The 19813-nt window shown below is 42.3% G+C and overlaps 1 long non-coding RNA gene across 2 annotated transcripts in view; it reads left to right on the forward strand.

The window, feature by feature from the left end:
* Positions 1–13500, forward strand: part of LOC128841491 (uncharacterized) — a 39477-nt gene extending 25977 nt beyond the window's left edge. For both annotated transcript variants that reach the window (XR_008445857.1, XR_008445856.1), the window contains exon 6: positions 12927–13500. This is a non-coding gene — a long non-coding RNA (uncharacterized LOC128841491). The remainder of the gene's footprint in view (positions 1–12926) is intronic.
* Positions 13501–19813: the final 6313 nt, after the last annotated feature.

The raw sequence follows: 19813 nt of genomic DNA on the forward strand, positions 1-19813 counted from the left end.
GGCATTTTTTTGATTGCTGTTTAAATTGTTTGGTGGAAAAAATGACCTAACCTGACCATATGTGGGTTTTGTTAGTGAAATCCCCAGGACCACATATATCGTCTCCGTGGTCTCCCAGAATAATTGTGCTGTCTCACACCTCTGCCCTATGTGAATGAAAGTCCCTGGTTCTCACCTCTCAGCAGGATTTGGTCTGTAACCCAGCTGATGCAATTTCAGTAGGGGCTCCAGGAAGCCCTATTATATGTATCGATTTAAATATCTTTTTATCTTCTGTGAATCACTTGACATTTAGAAAATACTTTAATCCTCTTGTGCCTGTCAAGAATCAACACTCCACTGGTTCTGAAGTGATGTCAGTCTGAGGCTGTTAAATTTTTGAATCTATGTATTCATGTTGGACTGCTGAGTTGTGAGCATACACATTCAGTCAAAAAAATTACACATAGAATCATAGAATCATAGAACTAGAAGGGACCTTGAAAAGTCATCTAGTCCAGTCCCCTGCACTCATGGCAGAACTAAGCATTACCTAGACTGTTCCTGACAGGTGTTTTTCTAACCTGCTCTTAAAAATCTCCAATGATGGAGATTCCACAACAACAACATAAAGGCTGCAGTCAGCATTGAGTAGCAAAGGGGAAGTACAAACCCCATGTTAAAATTCTGTACGTTTCTGATCTGGTGGAGTTAGAGACTATTCTCTCTATTCAGGTTCTAGATCCCACTCACCACCATGGCATCAAAGTGGCCCTGCAGACATTGTGTAACAACAGTGACTAATGTCTCTCAGGCGAAGTTCTTCTCCATTCCTTCTTGACATGGAGAGCCCAGTGACCTGAAACTCTCCTTTAACCTGCCAAGAAGGATAGGGATCTGCATCACAGCTAGTGGGTCACATCTTAGAGTATCTGCTTTTTGTAACTCCCATGGAACACCTCATTTCTATACTGTCCAAAGACACGGCATAATTGATATAATGGCTGCAAAGCAGCTGCAAAACCCGCTTGGATCAGAAACTGTTTTGAGAAACTGTAATGTGTGACAGGGATTCTTAGAAACTCTGTTAACATTCTGCCAACAAAATGAAGGGAAGTTTGGGCTGAAACCCCTAAGATGGATGGAGAGAGGATTTAACCCATCAGAATAGCTGTCTAACTGACTGCATCAAACAGCAGGTATTTTCAAGATTCTTTTCTGAAATAGGATCTGTCCCCCTGGTCTCCCCAAAGGCTTTTCATCTTCCCTACACTGACCCAGCCAGTCACACAGCAGCTCATTCAGATTGCTAATGATAATATGAGGTAACAGATGTCCAGTGGCCGTGCATTATCAGTTTGTACACTCCACTGTGTAATCTAGCACTGTCCCCACGCAGCTCTAGCACACACATGCTCTCTTAACAAAATTCCAAAACAAAACACTCCCTTGCACACACTTCTCTCCCTGGGAGGAGGACAGAACAAACATGTGACAGGTGTTTGTCACAACACAGATGTTACTGTGATAAGCGCAGTATGAGACCTATCTAGAATAGAATAGGGACTGGAACATGCTCAATGCAGACAGAATCTCTAGAGAATTTAGCTGTCAAACTCTAACAAACTATTGGGCATAGAGGAAATGAATTTTTTCAGACTCATAGCTTGGTCAAATTTGGGTGAATTTTCACAGGGATGACTAAAAGTGACACCAAAGTGACTCCCTTGCCAAATTGCAATTCTCTGCTCCAAAGCAAGAGGGCACTAGAGCTTCTCAGTGAAACCATTGTAAGAACTTTTTTAACCTGGGCAAAACAATGCATTTTCCCCTAATCTTATTCCTGGAAACAGATGAACCATTTTAGCTGAAATTTTCCAAAAAAAATTCAGGCAAACACTTGGCATGGAAAAGTTCAGGTTGAAATGTTTAAGTCTAGCAGTTATAAGCAACTGACAACAGGGTCTTATAATGGAAAGTGCTGATCAACTTTAGCTACATATTTTGGGCACTTTTGCTACATAACATAGCACATAATATTTTTAGAAAGATTGTTACACATACATTTACACACTACAGGGAGAGCTTGTAGTGATCCTAGATTTTGGTTGCCTAACAACTTTCCATTGTTAAGGTTTCTTACAACATTTTTTTTTTGAGACGCTCTCACACCACCATTATTTGCATCAAGCCTTTGCTATCTGGCAGCAGGAATCACCTCAGGCTACGGAACTGCCTTTTCTTTGTCCCGACAAAATTCCATTAAGATTTAGCTCAGATACCGAGTTTTAAAAGTTGCTATTTCCTTTCTCTCACATGTTCCTCAGTAAAAATGTTGGCAGACTGCCAAAGTCACTAAACATTCTCAGGATGGGCTCATGTCATTCCCCAAGCAGCAGGAGCACACCTGGCACCGGAGACACCCGGGAGCTGCCTAAGCTCTATAGCGAGGGGGAGGGAGGGAGGAAAGGGAGCCAGGCTGGGATCCCTCCAAACTGAGGAGGGAACCACGGCCAATGGGAGCTGCAGGGGCGGCGCCTGTGGATGGGCAGTGTGCTGAGCTGCCTGGCCTCACCTCCACCTAGGAGCTGGAGGGACATGCTGGCCACTTCCCAGGAACTGCCTAAGGTAAGCACCACCCGGAGCCCGCACCCCTCACCCTCACCTCCTCCAGCACCCCAACCACTGCCCCAGTCCGGTGAAAATGAGCAAGTGAGTGATGGTGGGGGAGAGCAAGCGATGGAGTGAGTGGGGCGGAGCCTCGGAGAAGGGGCGGAGTAAAGGTGGGGCCTCACGGAGGGGACAAGGAAGGGGTGGGGCAAGGGTGTTTGGTTTCGTGCAATTTAGAAAGTTGGCAACCCTAATCCCCACCCTTTCTGGAAAAACAACCTCCTCTTCCTGCCATCTTACTCCTTTTAGCTGGAGTAGTACAGAAGTCTGTGCGTCAATGCTGAAGGTTTCAAAGCTTGCGGATGATGGGGGGGAGGGAGAGTTGTACATAATAATGTTTGTTTTTCTTCACCATAAATCTGGCATTTCTTAACTTCTGAGTGCTTGACTTTGCAACCTCAATAACATTATTTGAACAGGTTTTGTGTGTAATATCAGCCTGTACGGCCACAATCTATTAGAAAATGTAATATGCCTTAACTGATTTCTAATTGGTATAGCTGGGTTAGGATTTATTTATCACTGTACAATGCATACTCTGGAACCCACTGAAATGCAAACCGATTCCGAGAACAAAACTGCTGACTGTAGACATTTGCTATCTGTCACAGGGGAAAGTAATATAGCCAGAATCCCCTTAGGTGTATGCCTACCAAAGGAAAAGTCAGCTTCCTGTGAACCAAATGATAAAATGCAGCCATAATGTAAACTGCATAAAATAATAAACTGTTACAATACATTTTACCTTATACTGTAATTTTGCACATTCATTACTGTAGGAGTGAATCGCTCCCAAATCAGTTACCGGCAAAAATATTTCCCATGGATTTCCCCTTGGAAAGTATCTGTTTTGGGGTTTGTGCATCCATATATACATGCACACACATATAACAATGTATAATATGGGGAGAGGAGCACACGGGACTGGGCTTTTTCTCCTAGCCATGCCTTTTACTTTTGTGGAGTGGTGCTGCAGGGTTCTCTGTTCATCGCAATGTACCAACCTGGAGCAGCGAAGCGGGACGATGCTGCTAATTTAGCCTAAATGGCTGCTATTATTCTGTGTACCAGTAGAGCTCACATTTATGTCATTCCTTGTGATATTCTGTAAGGAAAGGATAATCAGGTTGTTTCCTAGTTAGAAATGGCTTTTTGCCATGTTGAGGTGCAATGGGGAAGGGTCTGAACATTCCCCCCCTTAAATATCATTTTATTTTGAACTAATTTCTTATGCTTATGTGACCAGGGTCCCAGTGGGGGCCAGCTGAGGTCACTCAATTAGGGTGAACCGCAAAGAATGGGGCAGATAAACCCAAAAGCTGGTGGCTATTCCAATACTTAGATTTACCAAGCCAGCATAAAACAGCTTCTTTATTACCTCACTGGTTGCCCAAAAACCAACACCACAGTTCCCTTAAAGTGACCCAGCCTCAGGCCTCCATCCAGGTACCCAAGTCAAATATGATGAATGTAGTAAGATGAGGCCCTGAAACATAACCTCATGTGTCAGAGGCCCAATCTGAGGCCTGAAGCCTGAACCAAAGTACTTCCAGGCCTTGCTAAGCAAAAGCTGGGCTGTGAGCCAGAGGCAGGCCTCACAGAAGTTGGCGAGAAGAGGGTTGTTAGAAGCAGGTGCATTCACATATAAATGCTAATAAGAGGAACTTGGGCCAAGATGGCACCTGGACAGCCCGATACAAGGACACTCCATAGACTTAACAAGGAACAGGCAGGTGCCTCTTAAAGACAGGGTCAAAAGGACAGCATGATGGATAGATCTGTCTGTTTGAAACAACATGATCAAAGGAGGAGACAGCTCCCAATGAGTCAAGGGGCTGTACTTCAATACGTCAGTAGGGATGAGTAATCTGTCCTGTAACTGTATAAAAGTAGGTCCCAGAGTGCGCATCTTTGTCCAGACTAGGGGGCAGTGGAGTGTCCCGCCACTGACTGAGCTGCGTCCATTGCCAGGGGGCACACATTCGTAGTATGTCCTGGAGAGTCTATAGGAAACTATTACTGTGCTTCGTTTGGCAATAAACCTGGCTCGGGTTCCTTCGTACCTTACTAGAGTCTGTGGTCTATGGGGGTTCTCTCGGGGTCTGCTGTGTCAACTATCTGCGCAGAGCTGGGGCAGCACACAGAGGGGACACGCACGCAGCCAACTGTTATCATCATCGAACAAGAGCAGAGCACCACATCGGTAGCTACTGACAACAATGAAGATTTCTGAAAATCATATTTCATCATATAAAATAAAAGGTTCTACCAATCCCCAAGGATCAGACACATTACCTCCCACGTTACTGAATATTCCAGATCTTACCCAAATACACGCATACAGCCAGTTCTTATTAACTAAACTAAAATTTATTAAAAAATGAGAGAGAGAGTATAGGCTAAAAGATCAATATACATACAGACATGAGTTTAATTCTTAAGGTTTAGATTCACAGCAGAGATGGCGAGCTTTGTAGTTGCAGAGTGCTTTCAGAAATAGGTTATACGTCCTTAGGCATGCGCAGCATACGCAGCTGCCTAGGGCACCATGAAATTTGGAGCATGGTGCCCTAGGCAGCTGCGTGCTGCATACGTGGCAGCACCAGCCCCGGTGACCAGCCCTATCCCTCGGCCAGCCCCCCCCTGCAAGGGGCAGGGCTGTCTCTAGGGAGATGTGGGGCCCTGGACAACTCCCTCTGGCTTGCCTCTTACCCTCCCCCCTGCTCCGCCCCCGGCCCACCCCCACTTCACCTCTTCCCCCAGCCACCCCGCACTCACCGGCAGCGGCGGGAAGCGGAGCAACCCGGCCCCCGCTCTACTCCACTCTGCTTCCCGCCGCTGGTGAATGTGGGGTAAAGATCGCCTCCCACTCCTCACCGGCAGCTGGAAATGGAGAGACGCGGCCCCCAGCCCGCTCCGCTTCTCTTGCCCCAGCCCAAGCCATGTGGCTCGGGTTGGGGAAAGGACCACCCCCGGCTCTCACCGGCAGCGGGAAGTGGAGTGCTGCGGCTGGGAGCTGGTGGAGTAGAGGGGGCTGGGGCTGGGCTGCTCCGCTTCCCGCCGGTGAGTGTGTGTGTGGGGGGGAATCCCTTCCCCAAACCCCCTCCCCCGAGTGACACAGCTGGGGCCAGGCGAGGGAAGCAGAGTGGGCTGCTCCCAGCCCCCCGCTAATCTCCTGGGCCACTCTGGGCCCGTGGGGCCCCCAAAAGTGGCCCCCCACAGCTCCTGCCTCCCAGACCTGGGGGGGGGAGGGAGCGGCATAGGGCACCCAAATGGCTAGGGACGGCCTTGGTTATAGTACAATGTCCAATATCATTGCAGAGTGTTCCAGCTTAGGACTGGGATCTTATTTCTTATGACTTGCGCTTCCCCTGTATGAAGCCTTAAGCAGATCTGAAATGACAGAATCAGGACCCAAGGGTCTTTTTCTACAGTGTTCTAGCATCCACTTCACCATGCAGTCCTGGATAATCAATAGGCTTTCGATGTAACCTTTTGCTTTCTAAACACCACTAGTAATTAGTTAACCAATTAACATAGGGCAATTTTTCCATTAGGCAGTCTATCACAAACTACAAAGAGACATATAGACAATGACATTACTTCACCCAAGATTCATCGAAATGTTCATATTGCATTTTGATCTCTGAATTAGTAGCTATCATGTCAGACAGGTAGCATCTAAGGGTTGGTCCATACTAACCCCCCAGTTCGAACTAAGATATGCAACTTCCGCTACGTGAATAACATAGCTGAAGTCGAAGTATCTTAGTTCGAACTACAAGGTACTTACCGCGGGTCCACACGCGGCAGGCAGGCAGGCTCCCCCGTCGACTCCGCGTACTCCTCTCGCGTCTAGATAAGACGCAATAAATCGATCCCAGAAGATCGATTGCTTACTGCCGAACCTGGAGGTAAGTATAGACGTACCCTAAGATGCACACAATTAGCATCACTTCATGACCATTCGCATACCTTTCTAACATGACTTTAAAGGTGGGCTTTGGGTCGTTCTGCCTGCAAGCTGTTTAACCCTTTCTGGCCATGAGTTATATTTTATATAAGATTTGCTGTAATTACATAGCAGTGGTAGCAACAATGGCTTGCATGGTTATATTTTAATTAGACAACATCACAGCTTGATATATTCATTGGTTGTGATAAATTGGAGGGAAAGGGAGTGGGTAAAGCATTTCCCTTGTAGAATGTATAAGCTTAGGACATACCATTAATTATCTGTTGTACAGAAAAGATAGCTTGATCTAGCTACACAGGAGTGTATTTCCATATCTTAAAGGCTGAATTACTTCATACTGGTGTCTGTCTACAGAGGCGATGCTTATAATCCAGCTCTCTTTAGATTCTCTTCCATGTCCTGTTGCCCTTCAGAATAGTTGACAGATGGGACTATTATGGTCAGAACCACAGGATAAGTACCCCTTCTTCTGACAAGCATTGAAATTGGTGTTTCAGTTGGTTCTAATAAAAGCCAAGGGAAGAGGAAATCCTGAATTCGTTTCTTGACCTATTTTAAGGGGTTAATTTTTGTGGAATAATAGAAAATCTTTTTGGCAATGCACTCAGGTCCAGGTGTTCAAAGCTGGATGCCTCAAACCTACATTTAAGCAGTTAAATAGTTGGTCAGATTTTTCCACTGTGCCACAAACCTGCAGCTCCCATTGAACTCAGTAACGATGTAGATGCCTAGTGCTATGGATTTTGAAAACATTGGTGTCATGGCTACAGGTTGCGCTGCCTTTTACACCTTTCCAGTCCCTCTCGAGTGTGCCACAGCCAGGTGACATGCTTGGCATTTTTCATCTCTCTGAAGGGTAGAACAGCACTCTTGGATTGGATCAGTGGGTTGCAGTCCCCTGTTTCCCAACCATGTAAACGTGACCAGTCCAAATGTATTTGGCACTGCATGAAAGCTTCCCTCCAAGAGCCTATGGCCAATAGCTGATTAAAGTGACTCACATGTATTGTTTAAAGAACAGGGAGTCCTTGTGGCACCTTAAAGTCTAACAAATTTATTTGGGCATAAGCTTTCATGGGCTAGAACCCACTTCATCAGATGCATGGAGTGAAAAATACAGAAAGCAGCAGGTATCTATATTACAGCACATGAAAAGATGGCAGTTGCCTTACCAAGTGGGGAGTCAGTGCTAACGAGGCTAATTTAATTAAGGTGGAAGTGGCCTATTCTCAACAGGTGACAAGAAGGGGTGAATATCAAAGGAGGAAAATTACTTTTGTAGTCTAATGAGGCCAATGCAATCAAGATAAACGTTGCCCATTTTCAGCAGTTGACAAAAAGGTGTGAGTATCAGCAGTGGGGAAAATTACTTTTTGTAGTGACCCAGCCACTCCCAGTCTTTATTCAGTCCTAATTTGATGGTTTCCAGTTTGCAAATTAATTCCAGTTCTGCAGTTTCTCATTGGAATCTGTTTTTGAAGGGTTTTTTTTTTTTTTTTTTTTTTTGAAGAACTGCCACTTGTAAGTCTCTTATTGAGTGTGCAGGGAGATTGAAGTGTTTTCCTACTGGTTTTTGAATGTTACAATTTTTGATGTCTGATTTGTGTCCATTTATTCTTTGTGTAGATTAAATGGGTTTTAGCCCACAAAAGCTTATGCCCAAATAAACTTGTTAGTCTCTAAGGTGCCAGAAGGACTCCTCGTTGTTTTTGCTGATACAGACTAACACAGCTAACCCTCTGAAACATGTATTGTTTATTCACCCAACAGGTTACACTACTGCATTCTCCATTCGAGCACCGGCTGCCTGCTCCCAGCTTCCTCTCAAAAGGGTTTTAATGATTTTGTGTCACTTTGACCCTAGGCTCTGGCTTTGAGAAAACAAATTTACTTAATTGGCTGGAACCAGTTAGGTGGGCATTTCCCAATTAATAGTCCTCCATTGTTCTCCTAAGGATCCTTGGTATTCTCTGTGGAGGAATTCGATCTCTGTCATTGTTTTGTTGCATGTTGTTTTTTCCCTAACAGTCTCCTTTGATGTAACTCCTTTGATGTAACTCATACAGAATAATATCAAGCAGGTAAACTGATGTGCATATAATAATCATAAAAATATTATAGAGATCTCCCTCATTCTCCCCTATTGCCTTCTAACATAGCACAGGCAAATGCTAATTCTGGTAATGTGAAATGGCTGCTGTCTGATAATCACATTTCCTTGAAAATTCTAGTGACACATAAGATAACTGAAAGATGGTAATGAAAACGCCCCCCTTTTTTTTTTCCAGAATTCTGTGTGGTGTTTTGTTTTTTAAACTCTGTGCAGTTTCTGGGTAATCAGTGTCACTAGGTTCTCCTATATAGTCTCTCTCTTGCTGAGAAGACCCTTATAAATATCACCAGAGCTGAAATAATCTGTATAAAAACTATTTTGAAAGAATTTTAAAATATACATATTCGGAAAACAGACTGATCCGGATTCAGCAACGTACTGAGTGAGGTGCTTAATTTAAATGACTGTAGTGGGACCACTTACGTGCTTTAGGTTAGGTTAGGTATATGCTTAAGGAATTTGTTGAATCAGGGCCACCATTTGAACAGTGCTCAAACAGGAACTGCAATGTTTTAAATTAGTCCATTTAAAAAAAGTCAAGTTGACACTGCCCTTTTGATTTTGCCCCATAATAGTTTTGTTCCCACTCTCCAAATCCATTTGATTATTTAAGTCAGTGTTTCCCAAACCAGGGACGCCGCTTGTGCAGGGAAAGCCCCTGGCTGGCCAGGCTGGTTTGTTTACCTGCCACGTCCGCAGGTTCGGCCGATCGCAGCTCCCAGTGGCCGCGGTTCGCTGCTCCAGGCCAATTGGAGCTGCTGGAAGCGGCGGCCAGTATGTCCCTTGGCCCGTGCCGCTTCCAGCAGCTCCCATTGGCCTGGAGCAGCAAACCACGGCCACTAGGAGCCGCAATCGGCTGAACCTGTGGACGCGGCAGGTAAACAAACCGGCCCAGCCCGCCAGGGGCTTTCCCTACACAAGCGGTGTCCCAAGTTTGGGAAACACTGATTTAAGTGATAAGGCTCAACTTCAACTTACTAGCCCTTTATCCACCTGCTAAAGATTGATAGATGGTTAAATGCCCCAGAATTAATGGTGGCAGTGTTTGTTTTAATAGGTTTTTGCAAATGTGTTTTCAACTGACTTAGATACTTCAGACTGAAAGATGAGCACTTGAAATGTTTATTTAAGCATGCTTTGAAGTATCCTATTGATAAAGTTACTTCTGATCAGTTTATCTGATCTCTAAAGATGATTGTGAACGATCAGTGGATTTAAACAGCTCTGGTATGGTTTTGGATCTACTGACAAGTTTAACAAATATCACCCCTTTGACCTGCCCCTCCCATAGGGTTTAGATACCATGGCATCTTAGAAGCATCCAAGATAGATCTACCTATCACTTTTAGCACAAGAGTCTCTTGCGGTTGTATTCTTGACACCACGAATCACTGACTAGGAGTAACATTTTTAAAAGTGGCTAAATGACCTAGGTTCCTAAATGCTTCAGTCACTTGTCAAAATGGAATGTAGGCTCCTAAAGGCCAGATTTTCAGAGGTATTTAGATACCTAAAGATGCAGATAGAGGCCTAGTGGGATACATAAACATCAAGAACACATAAGCAGGTTAGGTGACTAAGTCCCATTTGAACCTGTCCAAAGTTTAGGGGTATTTGGTTCAGTGCAATGTTTGGGATTTTTCTTTCTTTATATATTGTGTATAGAGCTGGGGGAAAAGTATTCCCACTGAGTCATTATTACTGATAGAATTTAATTAGAAAGTTATCTGATTCTGGGCCTTTCTCTGACAATGGCACCTTCTGCCCTGAGTATACTATACTTCATAATAGCAATACCTCAGAATGGTAGGAGACTTGCACAACTAATTCACATTGCAAGAGTAATTCAGCTCTCCTTAAGGAAGAAGATATATCATCACATAACCTGAACATGGAAAGAAGTGGCCCAATGCTAACCCAGAAGAGATATGATAAACAAGGATTTGTTGTGTCCAGATTCAAGGAGAGTATTGGGAATCTATTACCTCTTGGGTGAAACAAATAAAAGGCTCTAATCAAATCATTTCTACAGAAAAGCATGGATGTTGTATTCTGAACCATTCTGGTAGTAATGTTTATGAGGGTGGCCATTTGTGCACACAAAAATCTGGCTTGTATTCCCAGTCACAGTAAGGACATGCAGAAAATTAAACATGTTTTTGCAATTCCACATGAACATGATATTTAAAAATCAAGCCCTGCTTGACCTAAACCAGGCTCTGATGGCCTTTGCTGTGGTTTTTTAGAGATGTCAGAGCTGTACACCAACTCCCAGCCAATTTCAAACAATGAAAGGAGATAAGTAACAAACTCATAATCAATATGTCTTAGTTTAACTTCCAACAGCAGAACACTCCCCTGCTGTTTTCCAATCTCCTTTCATAGGACTATTTTGTGCTACAAAGCAGGAATGTGATAGAATGGCTCATAGGAGCACTGCATTAAGCTTCTACCACTCAGTCCTTGTTTGGTGGACTTCAACCCCTCTCTGGATGCTGCTTAGTTATCTATGCCAGAGACAACTCACCCTTGGGTCTCCTAAGAATCTTGCAAAAAAATTTGCCCTTGGAATTGACCAGGTTGCACAAAGTGGCGGGGATTTTTCCAAACTTTTCTCAGAGGAGTGGATCCTCTGAATTCCCCACATGTTCATCATCCCCGTCCCATACTTCCAGCTACACAAGTTGGATGCTGTCAGGCTGTGCTAAATTTACCAACAAACTCAGTACAGCTCTCAGGGACCCACTGAAGCTATTTCCAGGAGTTTGTTGCCCAATGGTGCAGCCTCTTGCCTTATTGTGGGTGTAAGAAAGCATTTTTCTTTAAATGAATTGACTCTAGTCTTCACTCCTTTCTGCAGCATCTGCCAACCTGCTACATAGCATATACTGAAGGCTACATTCAAGGATTTGTTGGGGAGACTAGCAGGGTGCCATCCCCGAGCATGGCCCCTTGTGGCACCTCATGGCCCTGCTGCCATCCCACCCTGAGCTCCCTCATGATTGTTGCAATAATTTGCTCACAAGCCAGAATACTTAAAGTAAGATCCCCCTTTATGGGGTCTTATTTGCTAAGTCTTTTCAGAATACAGACTCTTTGGCCCCTCAGTCCCAAGATATCTTGTCCATGCTTCTGGGGCCCCATAGCCCTCCTTCTTGGGGCCTGTGCTGTGATTCTGCAAGGTTTTACTCATTGGTTCTGGGATCCGACAGCCTTCCTTCTTGCAGTCTCCCTTCTTTGTCTTTCAGGAGGCTTCTCATTTGTCTCCAGGGTGGACTGATTTAACCACATGACCTTCCTGTCAGGTCACTACACTAATTTTCCCCATCTGGGGAGGAGAGATGAATGAGTCATGTGCAGGGATGGACCAGTTACCTCTTAAAGGAGCCAATCACTCTGTGACAGAGACCTTTGTTAAAATATTGGCAGTTCTTGAGTTTGAGGGTGGGCATATAACAGCAGGGCCATTTGCTTTTACCTGTTCCAAAGGACCTGAAACTTTATCACTGGATGGGGGCACATCTTGTAGCAGGATTGTCATGTGGATCACTTCCCCTCCCACTTTAAGAGCCGGAAAGGAGGAAGAGGAGCCAATAACATGTGACTAGCCAGGTCTTCCTGGCTCATCAACACGTGTCCATGTTCTGTAGGCCACCAGTGGAGAACCTCTCATCTCTTGGATGGCTCTGCTAAGTGCAATGATCGGCTATTGCTGCTGGTAGCTGCAGGCAGTTTGTCTCCTGCCTCACAATGCACTCAAGGCAGGCACCATAGTGTACATCCTATTGTTGCCTATTGCTTAATCTGTGCCTCCCTAAAAACTAACTCTAGCAACAACTTTACTCAGGCTTCTCAAAAACCAGGAGTCTAATTCACATAATTGATTTGGCAATTGCTAGACATGAACATGTACAGAAGCAAATTTGTTGAGAGGCAGAACAATTTTATTCACTATTTAAAAAATAACAAAATATAGAATAAATATTTATCCACAAAATACATATACCGGCAAAATGTAATATAATTAAGTTAACATCAAAAAATAAGTTTCTCTTATCTGAGTGAGCTGAGCACTCATATTATTACATATTATATTAGGAAAATACATACATTTTCTAAGTGATTTAGTGCTTATGTAAGTTGTTGAGCTGATGGCTTAGGAAACTGAAGTTCTCCATTTCCCCATAGAATCGGTGGAGTACAAGCTTTCCCCCATCCAACTTCAGTGTTCCATCTCCTTCCTGGAAGACCTCCTCTGTGGGGAAGAGGAAATTCAGTCCTGATGGCTCATTCAGTCCCTGGCTTCTCTGCAGAGATTGCTGCCAACAGTTGGTCCAGAGGTGGTAGGTTTTATGAGGTGGCATGTGTACTTTAACACACAGTCTGTACCTAATCTTCGTCAATGGATGCTGTTGCACCACCTTCAACATCTAATGTAGCCAAATCTTCTTGACAAGATGCTGCAACAGGCTGAGCAGTGTCTACACCAACACCTACATCATTGTGAACAGCTGTGCTCTTTTACTCTTTGCTGATCATTGTACAAAATAAGCTCTACAGCCAAAACTATAGAGACCACCAAACAAATAGCAGGTGAAAGTGAATTTTGCTAATTATCCTCAGTTCATTTCAAACCAGTGACGAAGGCCAAATCTACAGTAGAAAATTTTTGCCAGTATAGCCATACCGACTAACCTTCCTAATGTATCAAAGGGGTAGCCGTGTTAGTCTGGATCTGTAAAAGCAGCAAAGAGTCCTGTGGCACCTTATAGACTAACAGACATATAGGAGCATGCTCTTTCGTGGGTGAATACCCACCCATGCATCCGAAGAAGTGGGTATTCACCCACGAAAGCTCATGCTCCTATACGTCTGTTAGTCTATAAGGTGCCACAGGACTCTTTGCTGCTTCCTAATGTAGACACAGCTTGTATCAGCAAAAGAGAGCTTTAACCGGTATAGCTTATGCCAGTTCCCTGGGCAAACTAACTTATACCAGAAAAAGCACTTTTATGCTGGTATAACTTCATCTACATTTGGAGTTTTGTTGGTATGAAAATATTGCAAAAAAATCACACCCCTAACTGACATTGCTATACAGCGGTGGTGGCAACCTGCAGCCCATGGACCGCATGCAGCCCATCAGGATAATTTGCTGGCGGGCTGCGAGGCAGTTTGTTTACATTGACTGGCTGCAGGCACAACCGCCCACAGCTCCCAGTGGCCGTGGTTTGCCGTTCCCAGCCAATGGGAGCGGCAGGAAGCAACGCGGGCTGCAGGGACATGCTGGCTGCTGCTTCCCACAAGTTGCCTACCACTACTATACAGGCACATGTTTCTAATGTAGGCTTGGCCTTAAACTTGAAAGGTTCTGAATCCTGTCACACCATCCCCTACATTTGGTCCCTTCATGAAACATATCCCTATAAATAGATAATCTTTGCAAGATTAAAATGCAAAGAAAGTATATTTATACCACATCTTATTATCATAATCATTGTATATGACTCAAACTTTATACCTTAGTTTACATAACACAAGAGTTCATGCAATAGTTCTCATAATAAAATAAGTTTTATAAATATAATTCATTTGTATGTGTATATAATATTCAAATGGACTTTATACTGCATTTGTGGACATCTCTAAGTCACTTTTATGCCAGTTACATTATTGTTTCTATCATGACGAATGCTCTTCAAAATACAAGGAAAGCAAAAATATTTTAGATACAGTAGTCCAAATTATCCTCTGTGTATCTATGCTGAAATCATAGTTATACCAAGGTGAGTTTGACCCATTAGATGAGATAAAACAGGTATTCTGAGCGGGGACATGGTAATATACCACACTGGCATTTCTCTGTTTCTCCATTTAAAAACAAAAATTACATTCTTGGTCCTGATGGTTGCAAAGGTAATATTCCAAACACAAATCAGTACAGTTCCTGAGGCGGTGATAATATGCATGTCTTCAGACAGAGAAAAAATGACTCTAAAAGAAATATGAATGTCCCCTGTTCATTTAAATTTGTGTTGACTGTAGAATCTAATAACGTCATTCTCAATGGTTTGCTCTTAGGAATTGTGTTCTGATTAAATGTTCCAGTTTGTTTATGAATTTACTCACAGTTACATTTTCTGTATCACACCTTGCCTGCAAAATAAACCAAAAATTGGAAATTACCTAATAAATACTTAACACGTATACTTCTTTATATCTTGAAAACATTGGACAAACATTCACAAGTCCTTGCAAACCCCGCAGTCATGTACGTATGCACATAAATACAGCAGAACCCTGTTTAGTCAATCTAATTGGAACTGAGGCCAGATTAGATCATAAAAAATTTGGATAACCCGGAGAATGGGCAAAAAGCTTTCTAGCTGTTATTTTAATATGCGGAGTTGTTTTTAAACTAGTTGACCCCTCCCAGAAAAACATTAAAACATAACACCTTTCTTTATTTACAGTATGCATGAACCAGTTCTCCTATTAAAGAGTACAGTACCAGTTTTTAAAAATGCAAAAATGATCATTTTTACTTGCAACAACAGCAATCTTTACTATTTTTGAGTTGATTGAGTTTATCATTTCTGCATTTTTAAAAACTGGTACTGTATTCTTTACTAGACGTAATAGTTTGTGTACATGTAAGTGAAGGGGGGGGTAGGTTTTAATGCTTTGTAACGATCCTGTATATGCACTTTGTTAATATGGGGAGCCGGATAATGGATTGTCGGATAAACGGGGCTCCACTGTATTATGACCCCTTTCGGCAGAGCGGTCAAACTGAGAGGTAGAAAAAGGAGGACAGAAACACAGTCAATCACAGTGGCAGAAAGAGAGAACTGGAATTCATGAACTGCTTTAAACTTTCAGTAGAAAGAGATAAAGAACAGATAAAAGAGAAAAGACATCTAAATATTCTGTCTGCCTACAACAAATTACATTGAGATCAGCTGAAGCTGGAGTTATGAGATGTTTAATGACTTGTCCATGTTTCAGCAATCACAATGCAGAGTCAAAATTTGCCATCTCATTTTAAGCAGAAGTCCCCATTCAACACAACTTAGTGTTCAGTCTAAAAATCAGTGGTATGGTATGACCCCAAGAAGTTCCTGATCAATCCATTAAATTATGCTGCCTATGAAGAATGTGTGATCTCTGGAAGAATAAACATAGTGAGGAAATAAAAAGCTACCTGTGTTTTCATGTTCTTTTGGAGTGATGGTTTTAGCATTTTGAAGTTGAGAAAAAATGTTGAGAATTTTCCCATTTCAGGCTGTTTTTCCAGGTATTCTATCCCATCAATGATTGTGCTGGCACAATCTACAATCTAATGGGGGAAAAGTTACAGAAAAAGGATATTTATTCAAAATGAAATTCAAAAATTGTCAACTGTTAAATGGAAATGTGTGGTTCAAAAAATACTGACTTAGGTTTCACACAGCAGGGTGACAAATGGATTGTGAAACTGGCTCTGATATTTAAGGGCCAGATTTTCAAGTAATTTAGGCAACCGATTGTATACCTAACTTGTATGTATATTTACCAATGCTGCAGGCACAAATTAAGTACAATGTGCAAATGGCTGATCTGTCAGGAATGATTTTTTTTGTAATTTCTTAAGCAAACGAGGTGCGTGATTGCTTGAAAATGTGATCCTCACTGCCTTAAGGTCAGATGAAGTAAAGCAGCTACATCAGTTTACACCACAAGAGGGTAAGGTCCTGTGGCTTCAGTTTCAATTTAAGGCTCTTCACATATTTGAAATTAAACTGACTGATAAAATATTACATTGAGTGAGAGAGAAATTAAATTCTCTTGAAATTAATCAGTACTATGGAAGTAACAACATTTCATACAGAAAACTTCTTAGGAACATTTTACAAAAGTGTTTAAACCACATCTACTACTTGGGGGAAAATGTTACTATCTAATAAGCATACACCTTGATATCTCATTTTTTAAAATTACTTTATTAAACACTCTCTTGGATGTCAGTATAAGAAAACCATAACTAACTAAACCGTATTAAAACTACACTAAACATTTTGAGGCTCTATAATTTTGTGAATTATACTTAGAATGTATTTGTGTGCACAGAACATATATGCATATGCAGGAAATGTGCTGACATTTTTATCCTTATTTCCCTTTTTGTTTGCCTTTTACTGTGATATGTATTTTATAATGTGATTGTCTTCTTGGACCTGGATCAAAGCATCTACTCATTTAAACATGTCACTTCTACACAAAATGTGTGTATGTATATGTAAAATATAAAAACAAGCTGTTCACTGTCCTTGCTTTCCTTTCATATCACAAAATATTTTCTTAGAATTAATGTTTATTCAAGGTTTATTTGGAGCAAGTGCTTTTTAATTTCATAGTGACTAATATAATTGCCTTAAAAAAGCAAATATTCATTTGAAAATTAAATTGAAAGAACAACCCATTTTTCTAAACTACTGGCTGCACAATTTTAGGACTTTACAATTTAGTAATGTGTACTCTTCTAGTATCATGAAACTTATTTTAATCAACATTTTTACTTACATTTTGATGAACTGGGGTTGGTATCCTCAACCTCTGAAAGAGAAAATAGCAATTAAAGTCTTCAAATACCGTTTTCATTAACACTGATAAAAGATATGGTATAGTATTAGTAAGTTAACATCCTCACATCTCAGTAAAAAGTAAATATAACACGGATGAAAAATGACTGCATGTATCAATTCTTAGAAAGGTTTAAATTGACAGTTACCTGATCATCTTTCATTACATGTTTAATATTTTTTGTTGAAATCAGAATTTCTTGAGCAATCATAATCTTGTCAGCAGCAGCATAGACGCTCAAAGCTAGCAAAAGAAAATATACATTCAACGTCATTGTTCTGAAATGCTCAAAGTGGGTCTGAAAACGCATGCTCCTGGACTTATCCACTACCATTTTATGGTTTCTCTTTAAGGAAATGAATAATTTATCTTGATTTTTGAGGTTGATAAAACAATCACTGTGTGGGACTTTCTGGAACAAAATATTTCCAGTAAATTTTTTTTTCACCTTCATGTTCACTCTTTAGTCAAGTAAAACTTCCAATGAAGTGAGTAACAAAAAATGTCAGGAGCTGGACCTTTGTTCTATGTATTATCAATTAAATAAATAATGACCTGACCAGTTGTTGAACAGCTGCCACTCTGATTAATTTCCCAAAACGCAAAGCCAGCCCATTCAGTAATGAGGCGAAGAACACAATAGTTTTGATGTGTAAAGAGGCTGTGCTAAAAAGGAGTTTTATGCAAAACACGTAGAATGTTGCCCAGAAAAAAAAAAAAAGTAAGGTAGCAAAAGCCATTTGTGAGAGTTTTACAAAATTCTATTAGAATACCCCAAAATCCACAAAATCTCACATTATTGTACAAAAATTAACATACAGCCCAGAAGTTGGAAGGAGTCTCCTTCATAAATCTCCAGCTACTGTACTACCTAGGCCAATTGGACATTCTCCCAGTGTAGGGCAATCCCCAAGGTGGTATTAATTCAACAGATGCCGCTTTCTGCTCTGCCCATTCTCTTTGTTCCAGTGTATTTATCTATTTTAGGTACTTATATGGCCATTACCACAATATCTTTAACGTCATTACCCTCACAACACCTCTGTGAAGTAAGGCAGTGTTGTTATTCCCACTATACAGATGGGGAAACTAAGGCACAGAGAGAAGAAGTAATTTGCCCAAGGTCACACAAGAAGCCTGTGGAGGAGCATGGATTTAAACCCTGATCTCCCTAGTCCTGGACTAGTGCTCTAACCACTGGACTGTCCTTCTCTAGGGGATATGTAGAGGGCACGCCTTCAGCCACATCCTTTTCACCAGCCACACTCCTGACAAGCACCCTACTCCTATTGTAAGGGGTGTGGCTCAAGGACTGTTGGCTTCTGGCAATCCTGAGTTTGTGGAACCACCCCTTTGGGGTCATTACCAAGTAGTCCAACTTGTAGCTGACCACAGGTAACTACAGGGATATGTCTACACTGCAGTCATTGGGTGTGATCACAGCTCATGCAAATATACCTGAGCTAGCTCTTAGGTACTGGAGCAGTGAAGCTGTAGCAGCACCGGTTTCACTATGGGCTAGCCACCTGATTAATTACCCAGGATCCCAAGTAGGTTTGTAGAGCTCATGTCGCCACAGCTTCGCTGCTATCAACTGCTATCAAGGCATGGAATTGTGGCTCCTGCAGACATATCCAAGTTGTGCTAACGGGCAAAGCAATTGTTAACTGACCCCAGGACCCAGAGTACATAGAAATGGTTTACAGCCACCTTTGCCCCCCATTTCCTCAGCTCTGCCAAGCACAACTTGGATACAGTTGAGGCTTCATCTCAAGACATTAAGCTTCAGCATTGTCTTGGTTGGACAGTGGTCTTGGCACCACCATTGCTTGGTGGGGTGGCTGGGATGGAAAAACTGCAGTGGTGCTATAGAGACGTGAATTTATCCTCATAACACCCCAGCGAGAAAACGAATTATTTTAATTGGGATCCCCATCTATTTGAGCCTGAGGGCTCTAGCAGTGGCTGGTTTGGTGATCCCTTGTTCTGGAGGAGGAATAGTGTATTTTATTTACTCATGCTTTGAGCTGTGGTCCAGGATTTGGCCCTTCTTTTTCATCAGAAGTGGCTTTGAAGGGAGCAGAATGTAAAGAAGCAAGGCCACTGGTTTGTAACTATAACGTCACCTAAAGCAGAAAGAGCTCTTATGCAGGAGAGCAATGTGCCGCATTTGGAAGGTAAATAGATGTTCAATGGAGAATGGACTCCACTCTCACTGCTAGAGGTGCTGCTTTCAAGGCATATTGGCAGGGGTGGCTGAGCTGGGTGTATACTAATTTAAGTCCAGTAAACATTGTGGGTTGAACGTATGACTCTAAAGTCTTCTGTTGTTGGTGTCCTAAGGAATCCCCTGCTCCTCAGGCTGCCAACCCCCTACCCCACTGACTTCTTATTGTGATATGTTGACTTGCAAATCACTGTCCACGTGTCAAAACATTGTCTAGAAGGCAAGA

This window comes from Malaclemys terrapin, chromosome 8, assembly GCF_027887155.1.
Source record: "Malaclemys terrapin pileata isolate rMalTer1 chromosome 8, rMalTer1.hap1, whole genome shotgun sequence".
NCBI lineage: Eukaryota > Metazoa > Chordata > Testudines > Emydidae > Malaclemys > Malaclemys terrapin.